This window comes from Marmota monax, unplaced genomic scaffold (genome assembly GCF_021218885.2).
Source record: "Marmota monax isolate L192 unplaced genomic scaffold, Marmota_monax_Labrador192_F-V1.1 WCK01_AAM20220418_F8-fsc01665, whole genome shotgun sequence".
Classification (NCBI taxonomy): Eukaryota; Metazoa; Chordata; class Mammalia; order Rodentia; family Sciuridae; genus Marmota; species Marmota monax.
In genome coordinates, this window is record NW_026692450.1 from 21,515 (window position 1) to 48,747 (window position 27,233).

A 27,233-nucleotide genomic window follows, 5' to 3' on the forward strand; every position below is an offset into this window, starting at 1 on the left:
TCACAAAGTACCTATACAGGAGAAAAAATCAGGTTCACTGAACATAAGTGAGGAAGCCTAGAAATGGATACCCACTCTGGCAGACTTCACATTAGATGGTCAAAACTTCTCTTTACTGAATATGAGTAGATTGGACAATGCTTATATAAGGGGTCCTGATTAGACACAACTTATGTCTTCATATGCTCAATCTGAGCCTAGTGATTTTTTTGAGAGTCAGGAGATAACCTCAAATCTAGAAACAAACGATGTCACAATTGTAGGGTCTTTTCTGTACATTTATTTATTTATTTATTCATTTATTTATTTTTCTTTTGAGGCTCTGGGAATTGAAATCCAGATCCTCAGGCTGCAGCAAATTTAAGGCAAGGTATCCTTGGAGAAGTAAAATAAAGCCAACCCAGAAAAGCATTTGCATTTAAACTTGCATATGAGGCCTTTTGAATTTGTAGATTATATATGTAAATATATTATTTATTGATGGAAATAATACAGTGACAATCCTGTAAAATTTCAGTTAACTTCTCTGGTATGGAAATAGATTAAACATTAAAATTGTATGAGGTGGAAAGATAATTATTTTTTTAGAATTCATATAAAAATAGTAAAAATTGAATTTTATAGTATAACCCATAATTTCCACTATGTGAAAATTACCATTATGTATTTAAAATATTACTAATAAAGTATATGTATTTTTGGAACAGCACCCTCAAAACCATGTCAAGACTCAAGAAAATCTCAGTTCACAGAACCATATTTGAGAGTTATGCTTGTCCTGAGTTCAGGAAGATGAAGGATTGATCACTTCTTTTTATGCTACAGGTGAAAGATACATTTATTTTTTAACCAATATTTCTCCTGAGATATAAAAAAAACTAGAGAGAAACTGCCTGAGTGAGGGCAAGAAGATTTAACCAGAAAGTGTATGATGTGTGTGTGTGTGTGTGTGTGTGTGTGTGTTTTTCCCCAGATCCAAAGATTTGAGTCTATTATTTAAATTGATTAATGGTATATTCCTTATTTGATGCCATGGCCTTCGACCCAATGGCCTGTCTATAACATTTTCTTTTTCTTCCTAGGATGAAACCCCCTTAAGAAAGTGGGCTTGAAATGAAGATGAATTGTGTGGCTATCATGATGTCATACACCTGTAATCCCAGGTAGGGGATTTGAAATTTTGCTTCTTTAAGAATATTACTAAAGCACAAGAAATAGAAACAAGAGTCACTAGATGGGATGAATTCAAACTGAAAATATTCTTCTCAGCAAAAGAAACAATCAGTGAGGTGAAAAGTGATAACAGAGAATAGGAGCAAATTTTTACCACATGCACATCAAATAGAAACCTAATTTCCAGGATATATAAAGAACTTAAAAAAACTTAATACCAAAAAACAAATTTCCCAATCATTAAATGAAATGGGCTAAGGAACTGAAGAGACACACTTCTTAGAATATAAACAATCAATCGATAAAAAAAAATGTTCAACATCTCTAGCAATTAAAGAATTGCAAATCAAAACTACTCCAAAATTTAATCTTACTCCAATAAGAATGGCAATTATTAAAAATACAAGCAAAAATATATGTTGGTGAGGATGTGAGGAAAAAGGCCCACTGTTACACTGTTGGTAGGACTCTAAATTGGTGACACCAATCTGGAGAAGAATAAGGAGATTCCTTAGAAAACTTGGAAAGAAACCAAAATTTACCCAGCTATCCCACTCCTCAGTTTAGACCAACAAGAGCTAAAAACAGCATAATACAGAGGCATATCCACATCAATGCTCATAGCAAAACAATTAACAATAGGTAAACTATAGAACCAATCTATATGCTCTTCAATAGATGAATGGATAAAGAAAATATGGTCTATTTTCACAGTGGAATATTACTGAGCATTAAAAGAGAATAAAATTATGGAATTGGGAAGTAAATGGATGGAGTTGGAGAATATCATGTTAAGGCAAGTAAGCCAATCCTCCTAAACCAAAGGCCTAATGTTTTCTCTGCTAAGTGGATGGTGATCCACAATGAGAGAAGTGGGAGGTAGCATGGAAGAAATGAAGAAACATTGAATAAGACAAAGGGGAGGGAGGTGATGGGAGATGATATAGAGGTAGGTTAGATGGTGGAATGAGATGAAAATCTTGTTGTACAGAAAATAGTGTTACATGGGTTTTGTAACTATACTTTCTGTACAACAAGAGAAATAAAATTTTGTGCTCCATTTGTGTGCTATGAAGTGAAATGCATTCTGCTCTATTATCAAGTTAGAACAATTTAATAAATTAATTAATTTTTAAAAATTCAGGAAAGAGACTTGCCTTTCCCTAGATCTATATATAAACATATATATTTTCTGTATATAACATGCACATATTTAATGTATATAATTTATGAACAAATTTTCTTCATATTTCTATCGAGTTTTTTAAAGAAATGACAACAGAAGAATTACAAATCTTATTTCATGTATAGAACACAATTTTTCATATCTCTGGTTGTATATAAAGTATGGTGATACAAATTTGTGTCTTTGTACATGTACTTTTGATGATGGTCTCTATCACATTCTACTATTCCTGCTAATCCCCTGCCCCTTTCTTTTCCTCCCACCCCTCTTCTTTATTGAGAATCCATCTATTTCTCTCATGATCACCCTCCCTACCCAATTATGAGTCAGGCTCCTTATATTTTTTTTTTTTTTTTTTTTGGAATTGGCTAGCATCACTTAGCATTATCTTCTCCAATGCTATCCATTTACCTGCAAATGCCAGATATGATTATATACCTAGAAGACTCAAAAAGCTCCACCAGAAAACTTCTAGAACTAGTAAATAAATTTAGCAAAGTAGCAGGATATAAAATCAACACCCATAAATCAAAGGCATTTTGTATATCAGTGAAAAATCTTCTGGTAAAGAAATGAAGATACCTACCCCATTTACAATAACTTCAAAAAAATAAGATACTTGGGAAGTAACTTAATGAAAAAGGTGAAAGATATACACAAGAAAAACTACAGAACCCTAAAGAAAAAAATCAAAAAAGAACTTATAAAATGGAAAGATCTACCTTGATCATGAATAGGCAGAATTAATATTATCAAAATGACAATGCTACCAAGGCACTATACAGATTTACTGCAATTCTGATCAAAATCCTAATGGCATTCCTCATAGAAATAGAAATAGCAACCATGAAATTTATCTGGAAAAATAAGAGACCAAGAATAGCTAAAGTAATCCTTAGCAGAAAGAGTGAAGCAGGTGTCATCACTATACCAGACCTTAAACCATACTACAGAGCAATGGTAACAAAAACAGCATTACATTTGCAAAAAAACAGACTGCAGATGAATGGTACAGAATAGAGGTCACAGAGACTAACCCACAAAATTATAATTATTATATATTAAACAAAGGTGTCAAAACATGCACTGGAGAAAAGATAGCCTCTTCAACAAAACACTATCTCTCACCAAGCACAAAACTCAACTCTAAGTGTATCAAGAACCTAGGAATTAAACCAGATACTCTGTGTCCAATGGAATAAAATACAGGCTCTAATCTTCATCAGGTGGGATTAGGCCCTATTTCTTTAATAAGACACTGATAGCACCAGAATTAACACAAATAATCAATAAATGGGGTGGAATCAAACTAAAAAGTTTATTCTCAGCAAAAGAAACAATCTGTGAGGTGAAGACAGAGCCTACATTTTAGGAGGAATATTTTACCCCTCACATATCAGATAGAGCACTAATCTCTAGGGTATATAAAGAACTCAAAAAACTAAGCAAATAATAATAATAGTGATGATGATGATGATGATGACGAGGAGGAGGAGGAGAATAATAATAATAATAATAATAATAATAACAACAACCCAATCAAGAAATGGGCCAAGGATCTGAACAGAGAGTTCATAGAAGAGAATATACAATCAATCAACATATTTTTTTATATACCTGATTGGTTATGGTCCTCCCTTTTCAGGACCAAGAACAGTTCTGGGTCAGTTTCTAAGGAAGGGAAACACGAGCAAGAATTATTCTCAACTCTCCTTTATAAATTATCAAATACAATTATCTATGTCATTTTCTAGGTTTGGAGCAGAGAACATTTTTATTAGAAACACAGTGTAAAAGAAAGAAAAAAAAACATAATTATTTGTACCACATTGAACCAAAGAGAAACGAAACCTGGAATTCAGAAAAGAAAGATTCAAACTTTTATACCTGGGAATGTGGATGACATGGATGCCTAAAGTGAAAAAGTTATTACAAGCTTTTGAAAGGAAATTCATGTGAGTGGCAGATAATGGTTAACCAAATAGAATCTGCACAGTGTATTCCAGGGGACTTGTCAGCTGTGCACTACAGAACATTCAGGTATTCATAGCCTCCATGAAGAGCATTATTCATTTGTGCTCTCTAAAATTATTCCCCTAGTACAGATGAAAAATCATGGGTATCTGGATACTAAATGGCAATTTAGCAGCCCACAGAAAACTACCCAGAGACAGAACTGTATGAAATTTCTTCAAAGACCATCAGTGTATTGTTAGCTCCTGACACAGGGATGTCAGTCTGGGGAAATATTATTTTCTCTCCATTTTGAAGAGAGTGCATTGATAATACATTTCAGGGGCAACATAAATACTTTATTTTTTCTTTCATGTTAAGAAACTCTTCAGAAACAGAGCTCACAAGACAGATTTCTTAGAAGGGTAAATGCCTGGAGATTACAAAAAAAAAAAAATATCAGTGGCCCTGAGTGACTCAGTAAGGAAATAAATCTAAAAGGCTTACTAGAAACTTAAAAGCAAAAAAGTAACTATTTCTAAAAATAAATATGTTCACTAGTTGCTATCTCCACAACATGTCATTAAGTAAACAACAAATTATGTATGAATATATCTAGGATTGGCTAAATTTTATTCCACATGATTTTATATTAAAACCCAAAATCCAGATAATAGAATTCATGATTCACTGCCAAAATATTACAGAAAAAAATTTTTAAGGAGTGGCTGTTTAGTAAGTATGTCATTTAACAATTTTATTACCATATGATTTTAAAGAAATTTATTCATTTTCCTGCAGCCAGAGTGTAGAGAAATTTCTTATTTCTTTTTCCTGTAGTAATTAACAAAGATAATCCCTAGAATCCTATTTAAATAATCTACCCTTACAATCATACAAGAAACCTATAATAAATGATGAGTAAAGAAAAAAAATAAATTTAAAAAAATAATTTAAACCTTTTTCTTTGTTTTGAAATCAAACTCTAGCTGCATTTTTGGATCCTTTTCTCATCTTGTAAGCCAAAAATATATAAAAGCCAGAAGATTGAACTTCAAATTTATACATGAGATATGTTTATTAACTATAAAAATTCAAAATCTTTAGAAAGTTAAGAAATACAAAATAAAAACCCATCATGGGAAAAATTAAGTAATATTGATGAACATTTAAAAAATTAATAATCATTGACTCAAAAGGAGTTTAAATTAGTATCTATTTGTGGAAACTATTTTGCTATTGAATATACATGATACTCCCCATCACAGAGACTTACTGAAATTAGAGCATATGTGATCATGATAACATGTAAGTATGCAATGGTACTCACCCAAACACTTGAAGCCCAGGGGCATGGCTCAATACAATATACATCTTGGAAGAGATAAATAATAATCTGTAGGAAAAATGGTCACTGGGGCCAGTCACATTTCATAATATATCCAGTTTAAAAAAGAGCATAAAACACTATGTATATATTTTACATAGGTGCCTTATGCAAGTGGTATTTCACATGTGTACATTTTTAGAAACAAAATATGTAGAACTTATGAGAAAATAAAAGTCACAAAAAAGCACATAAAAGACTGAATTATACATCCCATGTAAATAATAAAACTCATCATTACAAAGGTGATAATTTTCCCCCAAATTAACCAACAATATATCTCACCAAAACTACTATGTACAAATATGAATATATCACAGTGAAGTCTACTTTTATGTGTATTCTATAAAGCAATAATTTAAAAAAACTACAAATAAATATACGATAGAAAAAAGTAGGAGAATAGGGAAAGGGGAACTACTGGATACTTAAGGGGAGCAAATTATATTTCATGTTTTATGGCTATGTCAAAATAAACCTGACTATTAAATACAACAATAATGCAATAATAAAAAATCATCAAGCTTTACTTTACATGAAGTAAGAAACCAAAGCATAAATTTTTAAAATTCTTCTACAAAGTTATATGTAACTTTAGCCAAAAACCTTTTCAATTATAAGAGCAAAAAAAGAACTTATCATGGCCTATTATTCATATATATTGTGAAAATATAATATTACAATAATAAAGAATCACAATATAAATAAGATCCCCATGTGAATACATATGTATGTAAAAACAGTATGCTTTATTGCAATAGCAAATTATAGATAAATCAAACCATAACAAAAATAATCTCAGCAACTTAGCTAGGGCCTTTCTCAAAATAAATTTAAACCTGTTAGGGCTGTTTACAGGTGAAGATTCCTTGCTTCCCCAATGCTGAAATAAAACACCAGAGAAGTGCGCCAAGGCACGTTTAGAGTGGAAAGTAGAAGCTTTATTAAAGGACAGTAGAAAAGACTTCTCCCCAGAAGAAAAAGGGGACCAAAGATGTAGAATCCATGAAAGGGATTTTTTTAAACTAAGTTTTTTAGCTTTTTTATAGCTAAGGTCTTCCTTCAGCTATCCCACATTCCTGTCACATTGCTGTCCTTTGTTATGTTATCTTGCAGTGTTGGAATGTAGGTGGGAAGACCCAAAGTGTGGAGGACAGGTGGGCTGAAGGAGTATTCTGGGCAGGAAGGGCTTTTGGATTAGCATCTCCATGTTTGCTGTGAGCTGCTTCATTAAAATTTCCTTGGGATGGGCTCAGGGCCTTGGGGACATTTTCAATTCCCCTTATCCTGGACTCCATCCTCAATATGCTGTTCATTCTTGATTTTACTGGATATTAGACCCAATTTACCTAAGTACACTAACAACCTATCTGTAAATCTGGCTCCACTACCAAGGATATGGCTAAGTAGTACACTATCCCTGAGTTCACCTAACTTTAACAAAATAATAATAATGAAGAAAGTAAAAATAAAAGAATGTCAAAATGAAAATTAGCTAGCTAAAAAGGAATTTAGGTACCCAAAAATGACAGCTCCTCTCCTGCAGGAAAATGGACCTTGGAGATTTGATTTTGATAATTATTCCACCTGTCAATCTCCAGCATCTGGTAAGACACTGGGCTGCAGGAACACTCCTGCCACATAGTATTTTAGCAGATTCTGAGGATGCCCTTTGAGCATAAGGAAGACAGCAAAGAGTCTCTGCCACTGACATGTTCCCCACCTGGTTGGCCAGCAAGACTGAGCACATAGTGGCCAAGTGGAGGAGTAAAGCCTGCAGACTCCAGAGACTGCCCAGAGTCCCAATGTGCTAGCTCCTGTTTTCAACACAGCCAGTCTTGTGGTTCCAATAGTCTTCCTCCCCCAGCCTCTCTTGCTAGGCCAATGCACACTCGCCATTTCCTGGTTCTCAGGAGTGGGGCTACTTGGGATCCTCAGTTCCTGCACAGCAGAACCTGTGACTCTGAAGTATGAGACTACAGATGGCAAAAATGGAGGACTCAGGAGATAAGAAGTGAAAGTCCACCCTCCTCCTCCCTGATGACACACGATTGGACAGTTCCCACAAAATGCTTTTGATTGGAAGGGGCTTCAGATCATGAACATTGAATCTGAGAGAAGTGAGCCCTTTTTTGAGTGACAGGGAATATTATCCAATCCAGGCATGAATAAGGACTAGAATCTCAGGTCGTTGAGTGCTGTTTTTTTTTTTTTTTTTTTTTTTTAACTGAGAAATGTACCCCAGAGTCTCAGGCTGCTATTATTTTGAGGCAAGGTTGTTTTCCCATTAGTGGGAACTAACCCAACCAACAGAACATTTTCATTTAAACTTACATATAAAATCATTTGAGTTTATGGGTTATATATGCTTGTATATTATTAAGGAATTAATATAAAATAATGACAATAATTATCGAATTTTATTTATTTATTTTTGGATCTCTGTTCTTTTTAGGTTACAGATTGAACTTTGAACTGGGAAGAAAACCCCTAAAGTAAAAATGCCCAACAAAAACAACACATAAGGGGCTGGGATTGTGGCTCAGCAATAGAGTGCTCACCTCGCATGTGCAAGACCCTGGGTTCAATCCTCAGTACCACATAAAAATAAATAAGTGAAATAAAGGTATTGTGTCCAGCTACGTCTAAAAATATACATATAAAAAAACATAAGGTACAAGGTGAGAAACCAGCCTCTACCTCAGAGCAAAGACTGTCCAAGGAAGGGGGCATGACTCTTGTCCTTGGAAAGACACACAGAGCACTCCTAGGCTCATACCCAACCTGCTGAGTTGTTTATCTACAAATAACAGGAGAGATCTGCTGTGCCTGGTGTCCCAGACTCAGTCAGGCTAGGTGGGGATCCATAGCAACCCCCTAGCAGCCACCAATCAGCATGAGACAGGGAAAATTCCTGGGATTCCAAATGAAACTTCCAGTAGTTTATGGTGATTGATAAAATTTTGGGAAACCATATAGTTCAGCATATAATCCCCTCATGGCCTAAGCCAATCTGTTCAAATGAATCCCCATCTTGTACTAACCAATCATGCTTACCCAACTTGTTCCCACCAGTGAATGTGCTAATCATGTTTTAGAGTTGTTTATGATTTTCCCAAGGTGTGTGATGATTTTCTAAGAGATGCTATGATGTATTGTGGGGTTCCTGCCTTCCCCAAAGAGTTATAAAACTGCTGCAAACCCCAGGCTCAGGGCCTCTAAGCCACCAGTTTCTGTGTGCGTGGAGGACTGAGCTAGCTTGGAATAAACACCTCTTTGGTGCTTACATCGATATTGGTCTCTAGTGGTCTTTTGGTGGTCCCGCATTTGAGCATAACAGTCTCTCCTGAAACCCATGGAAAAAGAATTCAGCACTCCAGTTCTCTAGGACTGTAGTTTTATAGCACAAAAAGTTACAAAAGGGGGGTGACTTGAGAACTTACACGAATAACAGGATTTTCACAAGCATAATACAAAGACACATAGTAGGTTAATGCTCTAAATGGTTTAGCACTTAGGGAGTAAATTTAGATCAAAACATCAGAATTTATGATCCACCACTAAAGTTTCAGAGTGAGTTTTTATTTGGTCAGGGAAAGCCAGAATTTATGAGTCATCACTAAAGTTTCAGGGAGGGTTGTTATCTCATCAGGGAAAACCAGACATGGGTGAGTTCAAGGCACTGGTAGGCATTTCAAGCAAATCACAGTAATTTATAATGAAGCAGAAATTAACTTTTCATGCCTTTGTGATGAGATGGCTCCCAATCTTAAAAGGAAATTAGGCTGGATTTTTCACTTGCTATAGCCATAGCTTTTAAAGTATATGTTTCATACTTTCACAAGTATGAGAATTAAATTATTAATATTAATTACTACTAATTTTTAAAAGACTGAATAAAATAGGAAATTAGATATTTGTTATTAAATGCATAAAAATTTTGATTAATATATTGATAATATAAACATGGAAAATTTTGACAATGATAAAAAGACATTTAATATAAGGGATTCAATATTATAAGTCCCTCATGTTCAGTGGGTCAGTCCTTCAATGATATTTTTCATTTTTTTAGGTCATTTTGAATTACACTTCTGCAAATGTTTGTTAAGTATACAAATTTAAGATTTTGTATTTTGTAAAGTAGAAAAATGGCAGATTTGAGCTCCTTTCAGGATTTTAAAACTTATAAGCCATTTGGGGCATCTTAGCACTTTTTTTTTCATATTTGCACACAGTCCAATTATAGAGAAGAATGAGTTGGAGATATAGTCTACTGTTCTGAGCAAAAGAGAAATTGCATTAGGATATTTCTAAAGCTTTTAACTTTTCTAACTTTTCAGAATTTTTGGTGATTTGAAAAAAAAATTTTTATTTTAAGAAATGAATTGTTTGAAATTAATTATTTATCTTTCCTGCATTATTTTTCAGTTTCATTGATTTTTTTAGAAGAACTAACAGAACAGAATTCCAAAAGAGTTCCATGTAAATTTAAAGGTATGTTTCTGATAATCAAGATAGAAAGCAGAAGCAAAACATCATCTAGTTTGGTGGTTCTGCCTCAAACTAAAGAGTTACTTATTTATTTCTGCTATTATTCACTAGGTTCCTGAGGTTGCAGAAATCACCAACCAACACACATAAAAGTCTTGTTAGTTTGATTCTCACAACCAATTCAAGCTAAAATACACTAGTATCACTGTAGTTTCAGACCAAAGGGTGTTTCTAAATAATAAAAATATGTATACATAAATATATAAATAAATATAAAATAAAATATAATATTAGATAGATTTTTTTCCTGAATAATCATTTTTACAATATCCCTTTAGACACAGTTCTGGGAACAAAGTGTCACAAATGAGACATAAATCCTACATTGCTACACAGAGTAATTAAGGCACATACTAAGAGCTTGGTATAAAACTTGGCAGAGTGACATAAATAACTAGAGAACATCATAGAGACTTATACCTAAGTGCTAAGTAGCAAATTCATAGTCTTTAAGTACATGAAGAGACAAGTGATCATAGCAAATTTTATAACTCAGTTGCTGCTAATATACAGAGATAGATATATTTATTAAGAGATGGTTTATGCAGATTTTTGGTTTAAAAAGGGAAAGATCAAATAATGGAGGTGATTTAAACATGAGCAATAATATTTTTCTGCATTCAGTACCTTTTTTGCAGATATATGAATTATAATTAATTCCAACCAGAAAAATGCAGAAATAGTGTAAAGATTATTCACTAGGAGTAAAACTACTTAAAAAGAGAACCAAAACTTCCATTCCTGTCCAAATGTTTATTCCTGACAAAAAGACTGCTTCTTTTGAACCATTTCTGTAGATATGATTTTTTGTAATAAATATTTTGGTGATTTTTTTGCATATTACTTAATATATTTATGCTTCACATTTTCTCTTTTGTCCTATTTTACTACCTATATTCTGAAAGAAAAAAATTTCTAACTCCTAAACTCACTTGATATTTGAGATATCTTTTAATTAATTTTTAAGCTTATATCATTTCTATAATGAATACTGTGCTTTCAGTAAAGAATGACTATTTTTATGTACCTGGCTCATTTACAGGAGTTTTGTTGTGTTCTTTGGTTTTATTTACAGTGACATTTAAAAAAAGGTTAATGTTAAACCAAAACACAAAAGACCACCTACTCAAATTTTAAATCAAATTAAATCAAGATTGTATTGTGTACACAAAAGCTGGCCAGGACTGTCTCTTACAAGATTCCATGCTAGAGATCATCCACCTGATCATCAGGAAAACGTTTTTACAGCACAAAAAGTTACAAAGGAGGTGGGTGTCTAAGGTACTTACAGCTAACAAGATTTTGACAATCATAATACAAAGGCAAATAGCAGGTTATGGATCTATGTGGCTAACATTTCAAGGTGGAAAATAAATTCAGCTCCAGACATTAGAATTTATAAGTTGCCACTGAGATATAGAGAGAATTGTTATTTGGTCAGCAGGAGCCAGAATTTATGAGGCACCAGTAAGGTTTTAGAGAGGGTTGTTATCTGGTAAGGGATAGCCAGGCATAGGTGAATTCAAAACACAGGTAGAAATTACAAGCAAGTTTAAAACATCAAAATATTGTCAGGCCAAAGAGAAATTTTAGTTTCCTTACACAAAACAGAAATATACTTTTTACCTCTAAAAGCTCTAAGAGAAGATTTTATTTATATTTGTATTTTCTCATATCTAATGGCTTCTGGCATTCCTTTGTTTGTGACTATAAATGCTTCTCTTCTGTGTTTATGGGGCTTCCAAAACAAAAAAAAATATAGATAAGCCCTTCTCATAGGGAAGATTTTTCAATCATAGCAAGTAACTACCCTTTAACCCACAGGGTCTGACAACCATATTATAGGATATGAAAGACGCTCCAATATGCTTGTTCTTCCAACCATTGTTTGCAAAGATTGACAAAAGTCAATTCATTGCACAGATTGAGTGAGGTGAGTCTCTGCTCTGCAGTCCAGAACAGGATGTAAAAGAGCCCCCAAAGTGAGTTTAAGACAGGGCTTTACATGACATAGCTGACAAAATCCTAAAAACAAAAGAAAACATAAATTCAGAGAGAACCATACCCACATAATCTCATTTGACAGAATCAAACTCATAAGAGGAACAGAGGACAGAGGTAAATCTAAAGGGATTTAACTATATTTTCTTTTTCTAAATTGCTATTAATGTCTCCCAGGATTATAGAGTTCTGGATCTCCTCAGTTACTACTTTATCATTACTTTCAACCTACAATGCATGAGGCACACTGAATTTACCCTCATACTCATGTACTTATCACTTATTTTTTTCTATAGAAAAGCATATATATATTAATATATTTTTTCCCACATTTCCAAGATTCTACCCTGAAAATTTCTGTGATATCACTTCCCTGAAATGCATTTTCATTATTTCATGTCAGTTCATCTAAGTATTCTATATCATGTGTTGGAAAAGTTGAGACAACTCGAAGGCACTTTTTATTTGACTATTTATAAACTATAATTAAACGTCAACCTCAGTACCTCCAAAGAACTTAAGTCTCATTCACCTTTCTCATTCATAGTACTTTATTTTTTAAGTAGGTAGCAGAATTTTTTTTGAAGAAGAAGAGTAAGTGATTTAAAGCCATTCAGTGTACTTTAGAGGATCCCAAAAACCTATGGTTGTGGTTCTTAAACAACCTTACCACTGAAAGATCCAGATTACACTCCAGGTTGGACACTGATACTGTGCTTCCATGGGAAATGGTTTCTTGGTTGTGAATATTGTCTTTCCCTTTCCCCTATACTCTTGGAAATGTGTGCATTGTGTGAAGTTTTAGAATCTCTATTTTCAACACACTTAGCATGGACCCATTTGATAATAGAAGGAATCTATATTCTGAAAAAAAAGACCCTTCACCAAGGCCTAAAGAAGTGATAAAATAATAACTTTGGGTATATATGTAAAAAATTTGGAATCCTTTTGCTAAATATATTGCCACACATCTATTTTTATTGTACCTTTATTCACAGTATCTAATAAAAGGAAACAAATAAAGTACCTTTTAGATAGAAAGTATATCAGAAAATGCCTTCCAGTTGCAAAGCATCCAATTAGTCCATCCCTTCAGAAGCTACACACTTAAAATTCAAACTGGTCCCTAGAAGACAAGACTCAGAGAGTGGTGTTTTCTAAATACTCCAAAAAATTTGGAATCTCTGGGAACCTTGTTTCAGATATTCTAAAACTAGGTCATATGGGAGGTCAGAATGAGAACACAAGACATAGTAAATTCTTTAATGGGGAATCTTAACTCAGACACTGACATAACCAAAAGCAGAGTTGCAGATAAAAAATAGATTCTGTTTCACTGATTTCTGGGTTATGGATTCAAATCAAATATATATTAGAAAAAAAGTTAAGGCTACTGGTTAAAATCTACATAAAACAGGTATTAAAAATGTACCAGGTGCTGGGTGTGTTAGTGCAAGCCTGTAATCCCAGTTGCTGAAGAGGCTGAGGAAGAATTATCAAAATTTCAAAGCCAGCCTTAGCAGAAGTGAGGTGCTAAGAAACACAGTGAGATCCTGTCTCTAAATAAAGTAAAAAAAAAAAAATCCTGGGGATTTGTCTTAGTAGTCAAGTGTTCGTGAGTTCAATCTCCAATATCCCCCATGAAAAATGTACCAGGGGGCTGGGGCTGGGGCTCAGTGGAGCTCACTTCTCTGGCACATGTGAGGCACTGGAATATAAGGTCTATCAACAACATTATATATATAGTACCAAGATATTGACATGGACTTTGATCTAAATTGCGTGTAATTTATCCCTTAAGATTGAAGTTGGTTGGGGCTGGGGATGTGGCTCAAGCGGTGGTGGCTTGCCTGGCATGCGTGCAGCCTGGGTTCGATCCTCAGCACCACATACAAACAAAGATGTTGTGTCCGCCCAAAACTGAAAAATAAATATTAAATTAAAAAAAAAATCTCTCTGTCCCTCTCTCTCTCTCTCACACACACTCTCTCTTTAAATAAAAAAGATTGAAGTTGGCCAGGCATGGTGGTGCATGCCTGTAATATCAGCTGTTTACAAGACTGAGACATAAGGATCATGAATTCAAAACCAGTCTCATTAATGGTGAGGCACTAAGCAACTCAGTGAAACCCTGTCTCTAAGTAAAATACAAAATAAAGGTACGGATGTGGCTCAGTGGTAGAGTGCCCCTGACTTCAATCCCCAGTCTCCCCCCCAAAAAAATGGGGCTGAGTAAATAGCTCAGCTTGTAGAGTGCTTGCCTTCTAAGCATGAGGCCCTGGGGTCAATCCCCAGTACAGAGAGAGAGAGAGAGAGAGAGAGAGAGAGAGAGAGAGAGAGAGAGAGAGAGATTGAAATTGCATGTAATTTAAATTCAAGTTAGTCCCACTTTTATTTTTTCCTGCCACACCAGAATAAAAGAGTTTCCTGAAATATTTGGAATGTTTGTGTGGGTTATTTATTTATTTATTTTTTATTTACTTATTTTTATGTGGTGCTGAGGATTGAACCCAGGACCTTGCACGTGCTAGGTGAGTGCTCTACCACTGAGCCACAACCCCAGATTGCCTGACCATAAATAAATAAACAAACAAATTAATAAATAAATAAACCCTCAATTGATGACCCATTACAATTTCTAAAAATCCTTAATTGGGACACATAAACCTCATTTAGGAGAGATTCATTATTTTTAATGTCACCTACTTTTATTCTGCTTTCTTCTCATATGAAAATCTCAGAATGATAAATTAAAATCTTTTAGGGCTGGGGATGTGGCTCAAGCAGTAGTGCACTCGCCTGGCATGCGTGTGGCCTGGGTTCGATCCTCAGCACCACATAAAAACAGTGATGTTGGGTCCACCAAAAACTGAAAAATAAATATTAAAATTCTCTCTCTTCTCTCTCTCTCTCTCTCTCTCTCTCTCTCTAAAAAAAATTAAAATCTTTTAAAAATGCCCTCCAGTTCTTGAAGAAAAATATTATAAATGGTGCATACATTTGAAATAAAACATGGGAAAATGATTAATAATGCTGAAAGTGGAGTTTTGAGATTAACCAAAATTTCTCAGTTTGCAAATTGAATCTGGGTGCTTGTCTCATAAATTTTGAAGGAAAAAAATCTATTTAAGCAAGAAGAAATAGAATGCCCACCAGGTGGTATGAGGAATGATACCAGAAAAAAACAAACAAACTCATTTTTGTGTGCCATCTTAGAAGTTTACTGATGGTTTTGGGCAGAACAGGAAGCATAATGCATTTAGAATAGGCTTTGGAAAAGGCATCCTGACTACTATATGGGTTCACTTTCATTCTTTCTATGACCCATCTTTTTTTCTTCAAATTCAATCAGGAATCACCCCTGGGACAAAGGACTTTGTTGAAGGTGTTCCCACAAGTGGGCTTCAAGGTCTTTTACATTTGAAATAAGCCTTAATTGTGCTCATTAACATCTTTAGGTTAGCCACCAGGTGTGTTTGAGTGAGGCCCATTATCCTCATTGCATGGTCATTATACTATCTATTCTATTTTATACTTATTTTGTGTGAACAGAGAACCCTAGTTTTGGATATGTGAACAGAGAGCTAGAAAACTAGGGGTTTATTCTAAGACCTATGGAGAGCTAAACTGAAGTTTTGGATTTCAGATTTTGGTTTTGGATTTGAGATACTGCTTCTGCTACATTTTAAAATCCCAGGACTCATGAAGAGAATGAGTTAAAAGCCAGCATCATCAAACTTGTGAGGCCCTAAGAAATTCAAAGGGACCCTGTCTCTAAATAAAAATATTAAAAAAGGGGTGGGAATGTGAATCTGTGGATGAACACCTCTGGGTTGAATTTCTGGTACCAAAAAGAAGACAACATACACATAATAATAATAATAATAATAATAATAATAATAATAATAATAATAAACAAACAAACAAGCAAACAAACCCTCATGAGTAACAAGCCCTAAAATTAACAGCCTCTCTCATGCATGAATACAATAAATGGATTTGTAGTTCTCTCCTGGTAATTATCTCAGTCTTCACTATGAAATCTGGAGACATGCTGGACTCATGGCACATGGAAGCCCACAAAGGGCTTTAGAAAGAAGCTGAAAACACCATACAATTATGGAATAAAATGCCCAGGTTTTCAACTGCTGATCTAAGCCTCACTAGATTAGTCAGAGGGAGGTGAAGGCTAAGCTACCACAGAGAGACCACAAGACTCTGGAGAGGACCACGAGGAGTCCCTAGCCATGACTGCCAGTTTCCACCATTGCCACTCCTGTCAGCTTTAAGCCCCCTTCCTACACAGACTCATTATAACAAGGCACACTTACCATTTCCTGGCTCTCAGGGTTCTCAGCGTTCTCCCTGTGGTTTGTTTTCAGATTCTGCATAGCACAGACACCTGGGCTCCGGATCCAGAACAGAAGCCTACAAAAAGATTTTTAAAATGGCGGGTTCCAGACACCAAGGGAAGAGAAGTTTGTGGAAGCCCTCCCCCTCATCACTGGCTGCGTGAGGATTGGACAGTTCTCACCTAAGGGAGTGATTGGTCAAGGCTTCAGGCACTGCCTCCAACCTGAGCCAAGTGGGCACAGAATCAATGTCTGAATGACAGGCTGCTCCATTGTCATTGTTAACCGACTACAGATCAGGGCTGAGAATATAGCTTAGTCAGTAAAGTGCTTGTTTTGCTTATATAAGGCCATGGATTCAATCCCCTGCACTACACACATACACTCCCGCCAAAAAAAATACATTAAGCAACGGACTTTGGGGACTAGGGTTATGGATCAGTGGTAGAGAACTTCCCTAGCATGTATGAGGTACTGGGTTGAACACGAAGCACCGCATTAAAAAGCCACCCAAGAGAGGGATGTGGCTCGAGCAGTAGCACACTCGCCTGGCATGCGGGCAGCCCAGGTTCGATCCTCAGCACCACATACAAACAAAGAAGTTGTGTCCGCCAAAAACTAAAACTAAATATTAAAAAAAGCCAACAAAGAAACTACTAATGATACTGTGTCCATCTACATCAAAAAATATTCAACAACAAAAAAAAGACTTTGTATTGGACTTGTGCACCCTCACTACAGAACTCATAAACACTTTTTATAAATAATATATACATATATGTCTTCAGAAAATGTATAAAATTCTCCTGTGATGTCTTTTCAAGTAACTTATATTACAGGTATGCTTCACAACCTGAAATCCTCCCCACCTCACTTCTTCTTCTTCTTCTTCTTCTTCTTCTTATTATTATTATTATTATTATTATTATTATTATTATTATAGGCCTGTTAATTGCATTAAATGCCTCTGTATGGGGTTATTTTAAGGCAAAGTTTTCTTCCAATAATAGGACCTCACCCAGAGAGAAATGTATTGACACTTATGACTGCTGGGAGCCATTAGCCAAGTAGGTATGACAATTTCCTTGCCAGCGTACCCCATGTTGCTGACATGTTGCAGTGACATTGAATGTAAGTGACCTTGCTCAAGGACCAAGGCAGATTAGGGTGTTCCCGGTTTTAAGATAATCTTGTTTAGGGCGTTCCCAGTTTAGGTTCCAGGTTTAAGGTTTAAGATTATTCCTGCTGGGAATAGGGCGTATCTTGCTGCCTGAGTTCCCCTTGAGTTCTCACGGGATTCAGACAGTATATTTTGGAGATAGAAGCCCAGTGGAGGTGGATTTGGGCAGAGAACGTGGATTTCCCCAGAACGTGATTGTAGACGGCTGGTGTGAGTTCGGGAATAAAGAGTTGCTGTTTGAATCTACAAGCTGTGTGGTGGCTCGTGATTGTGTGCCCAGCCAGACTGCGGCATTTGTGCCCAGCCAGACTGTGGCATTTGGCGGCTCGTACGGGGAACTTCTGAAGCTTAGAGGTAAGTGAAATTGCTCGCCCCTGAGGAAGAGCGAAAGAATGGGTGACCAACTCAAAAAACAATGTGTTATTGTTTTGATTTATCTTGTTTTTGTTTCAAGCTGCCTATCCCTAGAAATTTCTCAGGCAAACTGGAAAAAATGGTTGACTAAAGGTTTGAAGTTTGTCGGCCCTGAGGAAGAGAAAATTGATACAACGATTTTTTATTCCGTTTTTGTTTCATTCAGTTTCGGCTTTGTTTTGTGCTATCTTATTGGGTTGCGTTATCTTTATAGTAGATTAGAAATTAGTAAAAAACAAACCGAAAAGATGTTAAGTAAATTGTTAGAGGTTCAGACCATGGAGAAAGACATTTTAGATCAAGCAAAAGAGAAGGTCTCTCGAGCTAGTCAGACAGAGGAAGAAAATTTAAAGGAAAAGGGGTTGTTAGGAAAAAGGCCACAACAGGAGGCTTTTAGTAACTCCGTTTTATCACAAGAGGGCATAATTCAACCAACAGCCCCACCGATGGAGACAGCTGAGTGGCCCTCAAACCCCGTAGTTGATAAATGGGATCCTGAGACAGGACCTCAAAGATTAGCATGCCCTGTACTTGAACAGGCAGGAGGGCAGCGAATTCACCATGCTTTAGATTTTAAAACAGTGAAGCAGTTAAAGGAGGCTGTAACAACCTACGGGCCACAAGCTCCCTTCACGGTAAGCATGGTCGAGTCCATTACTAACTTGGACATGACGCCAGCAGATTGGGCTAGCATGTGTAAATCTGTACCAAATGGAGGACAATATTTGTTATGGAAGGTTGCCAATGAGGAATTTTGCACGGAGACAGCTAGGCGAAATGCAGCAGCCGGTTATCCTCAAAGAAATCTAGATATGTTGTTAGGAAAAGGACCTTATGAGGGTCAACGGCAACAAATTGAATATGATCCTGCTATATATGCACAAATTGCTGCAGACGCAGTTAGGGCATGGAAGACTTTACAAGGACATGGAGATTTACAAGGTCAGCTATCTAAGGTAATACAGAGAGCTAATGAACCTTACGCTGACTTTGTAGATAGGCTAATTCAAACGGCTGCCAAAATTTTTGGGGATACAGAACAAGCAATGCCATTAATAAAACAACTGGCTTATGACCAAGCAAATCGTTGCTGCAGAGAGGTTATTAGACCATGGAGACATGAAGATTTAAACACATATATTAAATTATGTAGAGATATTAATGAACAAGGGCAAGTCTTGGCAGCTGCAGTACAACAGGCTTTAGATGCCAGGCCAAAAACATGCTATGATTGTGAACAAACAGGACATTTTAAAAGGAATTGCCCCATAGGAGGAGGGTTTAACAAAAATAGGTATCAAAGGAATAGAATACCAGGTATTTGCCCACGATGCCGTAGAGGGAGACATTGGGCTAATGAATGCCATTCTCAAACCACCATAGAAGGTACTCCCTTATCAAAAAACGGACAAAGACCAGGTATTTATCCAAGATTTCGTGGAGAAAGGCATCAGGCTCCATTGCCAAAAAACGGACAGGGGGGCCCAATGCTCCGGGGCCCACAACCACAAATATACGGGGCAGTGGAGGATCCCAGCAACACCATCAGGGTAGTGCCCAGGACACATTGTCCATTAAATCCCTCATCAGACAAACCCGAGGGAGCGCAGGGTTGGACATCTGTGCCTCTGCCAGAGCAGTATTAACTCCAGAGATGGGAGTTCAAATCATTCCCACAGGAGTAAAAGGACCTCTTCCCCAAGGAACAGTAGGCTTATTACTGGGACGTAGTTCATCTACATTAAAAGGACTTATGATAAGTCCTGGGGTAATTGATCCCGATTATGTAGGTGAAATAAAAATTATAGCTAGTTCTCCAAGAGGTATATCAGTAATTTCACCTGGAGATAGAATAGCACAGTTGTTAATAATACCCAGCCTACATAATAAATTTCCTAGTCATAGTGTAGAAAGAGGTTCCAGGGGATTAGGCTCCACAGGTGTAGATTGGGCTATGTTGTCTTTAAATTTAGATTCTCGCCCAATGCTAAAACTAAATATTCAAGGTCATGAGTTTAATGGGCTACTGGACACAGGAGCTGACCTTAGCATACTATCTCGTCAAGAATGGCCAAAACATTGGCCATTACAACAAGCCAATCAAACGCTTCGAGGCCTAGGAGTGGCGACTAATCCCCATAGAAGTTCTATGATATTAGATTGGAAGGATCCTGAAGGATGTGAAGGAACTATACAGCCATATGTATTGGATCATCTTCCTATAAATTTATGGGGACGAGATGTCCTAGATCAATTAGGTTTGATGTTAACAAATAATATCAATCCTAATGTGCCCACTACTAGAGCTAGACAAGGCTTTAGGAAAGAAAAAAGATTAGGAAAACAAGGGCAAGGTATAGCAGCACCAGTACAAATAGATCAAGGAACAGACAGACATGGGTTGGATTTTCAGAAAGGGCCACTGAGACAATCAAAATTACTTGGAAATCAGAAAGACCAGTGTGGGTTCCTCAGTGGCCCCTGACTAAAGAAAAGATACAAGTAGCCCATGATCTGGTCAAACAACAATTAATGGAAGGACATATACAACCTTCCATATCTCCCCATAATACTCCCATTTTTGTCATCAAAAAGAAATCTGGTAAATGGAGATTATTGCAAGATTTAAGAGCCATTAATAATGAGATGGTTATTATGGGACCTGCTCAATCAGGGATTCCTCAATTGTCTGCTTTGCCAAAAACCTGTCATGTTTTAGCTATAGATATTAAAGATTGTTTTTTTTTCAATTCCAATTCATCCCGAGGATAGTCCACGTTTTGCATTTACTATCCCTGCATTAAATCATGAAGGTCCTGATCAGAGATATGAATGGAAAGTACTCCCTCAAGGGATGGCTAACAGTCCAACTATGTGTCAAATATATGTTAACAAAGCAATCCAGCCACTTAGAAATCAAAATCCTGAACTACAAATATTTCACTATATGGATGATGTATTATTGGCACATAAAGATAAAAACATATTGCTGGAATGTTATGCCACACTTACAAACTTATTAAAAAATTATAATCTAGAGATAGCAATAGATAAAGTACAATTAAATTTTCCAATTAATTATTTAGGAGTTCTATTATCCTCAACCATGGTCCGTCCACCAAAAATTCAAATACGAGTAGATCAACTCAAATCACTTAACGACTTTCAAAAGTTATTGGGAGACATAAATTGGATAAGGCCTTATCTAGGTATACCAACAGGAGAGTTGGGACCTTTATTTGATATTCTAAAAGGTCCATCAGATCCAAATTCACCCCGCATGTTAACTCCTAAAGCAAGAAAGGCATTAAAAATTATTGAAACATATATGGAAAATATACATTTGGATAGAATTGATATAAGTTTGCCTTTATTATTTATTGTACTACCAACAAAAAATATTCCTACAGGAGTATTTTGGCAAGAAGGTCCATTATTGTGGATACATTTACCTTATTCTCCTAACACTATTCTTACTAGGTATCCTGAGGCTGTAGGACAATTAATACTCAAAGGAATAAAAGCAGCGAAGGGAGTGTTTGGAATTTCTCCCAATAAAATTATTACTCCATATACTATGGATCAAATTGATGAGTTAGCTAATGAGTTAAATACTTGGGCAATAATCATGTGTAAATCTAATGTTTCATTTGATAATCATTTACCATCTAATCCTTTGTTGTCTTTTTGGTCTAAGCATCCTGTAGTTTTTCCTAAAATGACAAGAAAAACACCTATCATGAATGCTCCAAATATATTCACTGATGGGTCAAATAATGGTACAGCAGCAGTAGTTACCCCTGATCAAACTTTTACATTTTTAGTACCCAAACAATCAGCTCAAAAGGTAGAGCTTAATGCAGTTTTACAAGCTTTTTTGATGTTGAAAGATTCTGTATTTAATTTATTTTCTGATAGTCAGTATGTAGTTAATGCTATAGTATCTCTTGAAGATGCTGGTAGGATTTCCCCTTCTTCTACTGTTTTCTCTTTGTTTTCCACTATACAAAGTCTAATCTGGGACAGAAAAGATCCATTCTTTATAGGACATATCAGGGCACATACAGGATTGCCTGGAGCCCTTAGTTTAGGCAATGATTTAGCAGATAAAACTACACATGACATACATATTTTCTCTACATTTGAAGAAGCTACAAATTTTCATAAAAGGTTTCATGTTAATGCTAATACTTTACAAAAGCATTTTAAAATAACTAAGGAACAAGCCAGACATATAATAAAACAATGTCAAAATTGTGTGACATTTTTACCACAAGTTAATCTTGGAGTCAATCCTAGAGGACTGATACCTAACCATATTTGGCAGATGGACGTCACACACTTGCCAGAATTTGGAAAATTAAAATATTTACATGTTACAGTCGATACTTCTTCTGGATTTTTGATGGGCTCCCTTCATGCCGGAGAAAAAACTAAAGATGTTATAGCTCATTGCTTACAAAATTTTGCCACTGTGGGCGTTCCTAAACAGTTAAAAACCGATAATGGTCCTGGCTATACCTCTACCTCTTTTAAACAATTTTGCTCATCATTTGGTATTACTCATATAACAGGAATCCCATACAATCCACAGGGACAAGGCATAGTTGAAAGAGCTCATCAAACTATTAAAACATACTTATTAAAGCAAAAAGAGGGAATTGGAAGGGGGTATATATCCCCCAAAGATAAACTTAAAATAACGCTTTTTACTCTAAACTTTTTAAATTTGGATTCATCAGGACTTAGTGCTGCGGAAAGGCATATGTATCCAAAAAATGTACATAAGCCTAAAGTACTTTGGAAAGATATTCTAACAGGACAATGGAAAGGTCCTGACCCAGTGATTGTCTGGAGTCGGGGGTCTGTTTGTGTTTTTCCACAGGGAGAACAGCAGCCCATTTGGATTCCAGAGAGATTAACTAAAACAGTTTCTACAGATCAAAAAGAAGATGATTTGACTCAAATCCATAACAGCTGATATCCAGAACTCCAGCTTGGCCATTCTTACATCTGTGACAGTGATTAACCAGGATGCTTTTTTCAATAGCTATTTTATTATTGCATTTTTCCACATCATAAGGTTCTATTTTTATTTTTTGAGCTCATACAAACCTAGGTTAATGTTTTTCTGGTCAGTTTTATTTTTTGACTGTGGAGTTTTTAAACATTGCAATGGAGATTTCACCTAGGTAAAGCTACAAGGCCTTTACTATTTTCTTATGTGTTGTACGTTTGTGTACACTCTTGTGTTTTGTGTTGTATGTCTGTATGTGCATATGTCCATATTTCTTGTATGAGGAGCGCTCATGAAAAAATGGATCCGAATTATTATTATTTTTTTATTCACGTGATTTAAATCGTTTAATTTAAATTATGTAAACAGCTGTTAAGCATTGTTTTTAAAGGTGGTTAACAGATGTTTGTTTACTAATTTAAATTAGGTAAAAAGCTGTTAAGGATTGTTTTTAAAGTAGGTTAACAGATCTGTTTGTTTACTTTCACCTTTCCTTTTCATTATATTTAATAATTCTTTTCAGGATAATGTCTCTTTAGCATCATTGCCAGAATTCCTATCTCCATCCCAGTGCCGGTGAAGAACTCAACAAGTAATGCTCAATCAAAGAGTCAACTTACTTTGGGAGGAAACGGATTTTGGGAGGAAATGGACATATTGATAGATTCCTCTGCTTTGAACTGCTTGCAGAACTTGCCTGGACTATGTAACTATCGTTTGGTGCAGCGAATTGTGGTAATGCTGGCATATCTTTGCTGATGGTGTCACTAGTGATGCAATTTTTATTTCCTTGCCAGCGCACCCCATGTTAATTGTGGTAGTGCTGACATATCTTTGCTGATGGTGTCACCAGTGATGCAATTTTTCCCAAGGAGCCGTCAATTGGCTTGGTGTCGTGGCATTTCTGTATCCTCCTCCCTTCTGCTAGTGATGGTCTAAAATTTGGGGGCCAATAGCTTATGCTGGACCGGTAGTCAGTGACGGGTATGATCCAATTGCAGTGGTATCAACCTAAGACAGGAGGCTGACGCCTAAAGGTCAGTTTTCCGATGACGGGTAAGAACCATATGTTGAATTGGACAACCTACCAGGCACGGTCCATAAGCCACATTAACCTCACTCCCCCACTGGCACCAAGGCCAAATTTGGGGGCCAACAGAGGTGAGGCAAAGAACCTCACCCCCCCACTGGTGCATAGACCTATTCACAAGTATGGCTGTATGCTGGACCGGTAGTCAGTGACGGGTATGATTCAATTGCAGTGGTATCAACCTAAGACAGGAGGCTGACGCCTAAAGGTCAGTTTTCCGATGACGGGTAAGAACCATATGTTGAATTGGACAACCTACCAGGCACGGTCCTTAAGCCACATTGCTTGTTGTTTAATTAATCAGAAGGGGGGAGATGCTGGGAGCCATTAGCCAAGTAAGTATGACAATTTCCTTGCCAGCGTACCCCATGTTGCAGTGACATTGAATGTACTTAACCTTGCTCAAGGACCAAGGCAGATTAGGGTGTTCCCGGTTTTAAGATAATCTTGTTTAGGGCGTTCCCAGTTTAGGTTCCAGGTTTAAGGTTTAAGATTATTCCTGCTGGGAATAGGGCGTATCCTGCTGCCTGAGTTCCCCTTGAGTTCTCACGGGATTCAGACAGTATATTTTGGAGATAGAAGCCCAGTGGAGGTGGATTTGGGCAGAGAACGTGGATTTCCCCAGAACGTGATTGTAGACGGCTGGTGTGAGTTCGGGAATAAAGAGTTGCTGTTTGAATCTACAAGCTGTGTGGTGGCTCGTGATTGTGTGCCCAGCCAGACTGCGGCATTTGTGCCCAGCCAGACTGTGGCATATGACTGTTTATAAGGTTAAAGCAATTTGTGAATAAATATGTATATATATTTTTTATGAAAATGATATCACAATTACATATATATATATATATATATATATATATATATTTAATTTTTCTATTCTTTGTCTCATAAAAAAATACAGTTTGAACTTTAAACTCTTTAGCAGTGTTCTTATATCCCTTCCCCCAAAAACATGACTCACAAGTATAATTCAAATTATTGAGACTCATAAATTTTTGATCCTTTATTTTAACTAGTGAAGTCTAAAGATTTTCTTTTTATTTTCACCTTTAAATGAATTCCACTTTTTATAGCTTTCTTGTTGTGTAACTGACCTTTAATATTCTGCAATTTTTACCCCCATTCTGATCACTTTGGACTATTCATGTTTTCATGGAGGGGATCTCAAAGTGTTCATGCACAAGGTAGGAAATTGATATAGTAAGATATAAGACTGGTGATTGCTGAGTATGTAGATTTTGCTATACAAAATAAGTATTGGTGGATGATATGGGGTAGGGAGAAAAAGAGCAATGAAATAAAGAAGAAAAACTTGAACAGTAGAGGGGTTCACATGCTACAAGTCTATAATGATAGTGTGAATATAGAGGGTAGTGTTCTTGGAAGCAGCAATAAAATTTGAGGGAAAGAAAAAGGTAATTTTTTGCACAGTTCCCAAGTGAGAGAGCCAGGTGAGTGGGTTCTATGTTCAACTCTTCCCACCTAGGAGTGGAATTTATAGTTCATAGGGTATGTCTCAGTAAGTAGTAAAACACCATTTCTATGTACCTTTACACTTTTTCATGGCTACAAGCTGACTTTGACAATTCCAGTCACATTACATCTTTGCACTTGTTAGCTATTCATTAATTAATTCATTCATTACATTATTTATTTGTTTTTTATTAATTCACTTTTTCTTTAGTTGTCATTGTTTTTACATTACTGGTGATTACATAATTGCATAAATATTCTGAAGGTTGACTTTTGGTTAAATATTGTTTTATGTTTTTAGTCATATATTTACTTTTCATTGAAATGTTTTTCCTTTACCAAGCCTGATTTATATTAGACCTCAATCTTCATTTATGAAGACTAGATAAAATCACATTATTCCAAATAACTCAAGGATTTATCATCTTTGCAGAACCCTAATCACCTGCTAAAGTTGACCCAGTCTGGGTCATCTAAAAGCTGTGTCAAAACTCCTCTTTTTTCTTATATACAGTTTAATAAAGGATTTCTCTCTCACTTTTATATTTTGGAGAGTAGACTAACTTCCCAAGCAGTAGTTAGTAACCTAGATGAGTTTTCCAACTAGCTCACTATTACTTTTAAATTATTTACATCCTTGACACTAACTGCTGAGAGCCATAGCTAAGTAAGAATGACTCATGGAAATTTCCTTGTCAGCCTACCCCATGTTGCTTAGAGGAGGACTCTCCATTGTGGAAATGGGCTTGCCTTGGACCCAGGTCATTTGCAGTGACATTGCATGTATGTTTGAGTAAGCTGACCCTGCTCAAGGACAAGGATGGATCCGGGTTTAGGGAGGATCCTGCTGGATTAGGGTGGGTCCAGGTTTAGGGTGTATCCTTCTGGGAATAGCGAGTATCCTGCTTCCTCAGGTGCCTGCTCCTTGGGTTTAGGGCAGTTCCAGGTTTAAGGAGGACCCTGCTGGGACTAGGGCGTATCCTGCTGCCTCAGGCGCCCGATGGCTCCTTGAGTTCCCTTTGAGTTCTCCCGGGATTCAGAGAGTATTTTGGGATGCAGAGCCCAGTGGAAGTGCTTTTTCCCAAGAACATGTGTGTAGAGTGCTGGTGACAGTTCGGGAATAAAGAATTGCTGTTTGAATCTACAAGGCTGTGAGTGGCTCGTGATTTTGTGCCCAGCCAGACTGCGGCAACTAACAGTGTCACTGATTACTTTTTTTAATTTTTGCAAGATCTTTCTCTCTCTCTCTCTCATATGACAAATTGAAATCAGATATGCTTTTTTACTAAGAAACACTCTCAGCCTTTAATAAAATATTCTATAAAGAAAAAGGGTTTCGCTGATTTTCTTAGAGCCTCACTAAATTGCTGAGGCTGGCTGAATTTAATCTAATGTTATAGAAGTTTGCAATATATATATATATATATATATATATATATATATATATATATAT

At 36.2% G+C, this 27,233-nt stretch overlaps 1 protein-coding gene across 1 annotated transcript in view; it reads right to left on the reverse strand.

Moving 5' to 3' along the window:
* Positions 1 to 16,737, reverse strand: part of LOC124091846 (zinc finger protein 320-like) — a gene marked incomplete at its 3' end in the record, with an annotated part of 29,071 nt that extends 12,334 nt beyond the window's left edge. The window contains exon 1 of the mRNA XM_058578890.1: positions 16,586 to 16,737. The remainder of the gene's footprint in view (positions 1 to 16,585) is intronic.
* Between the last annotated feature and the right edge of the window lie 10,496 nt (positions 16,738 to 27,233).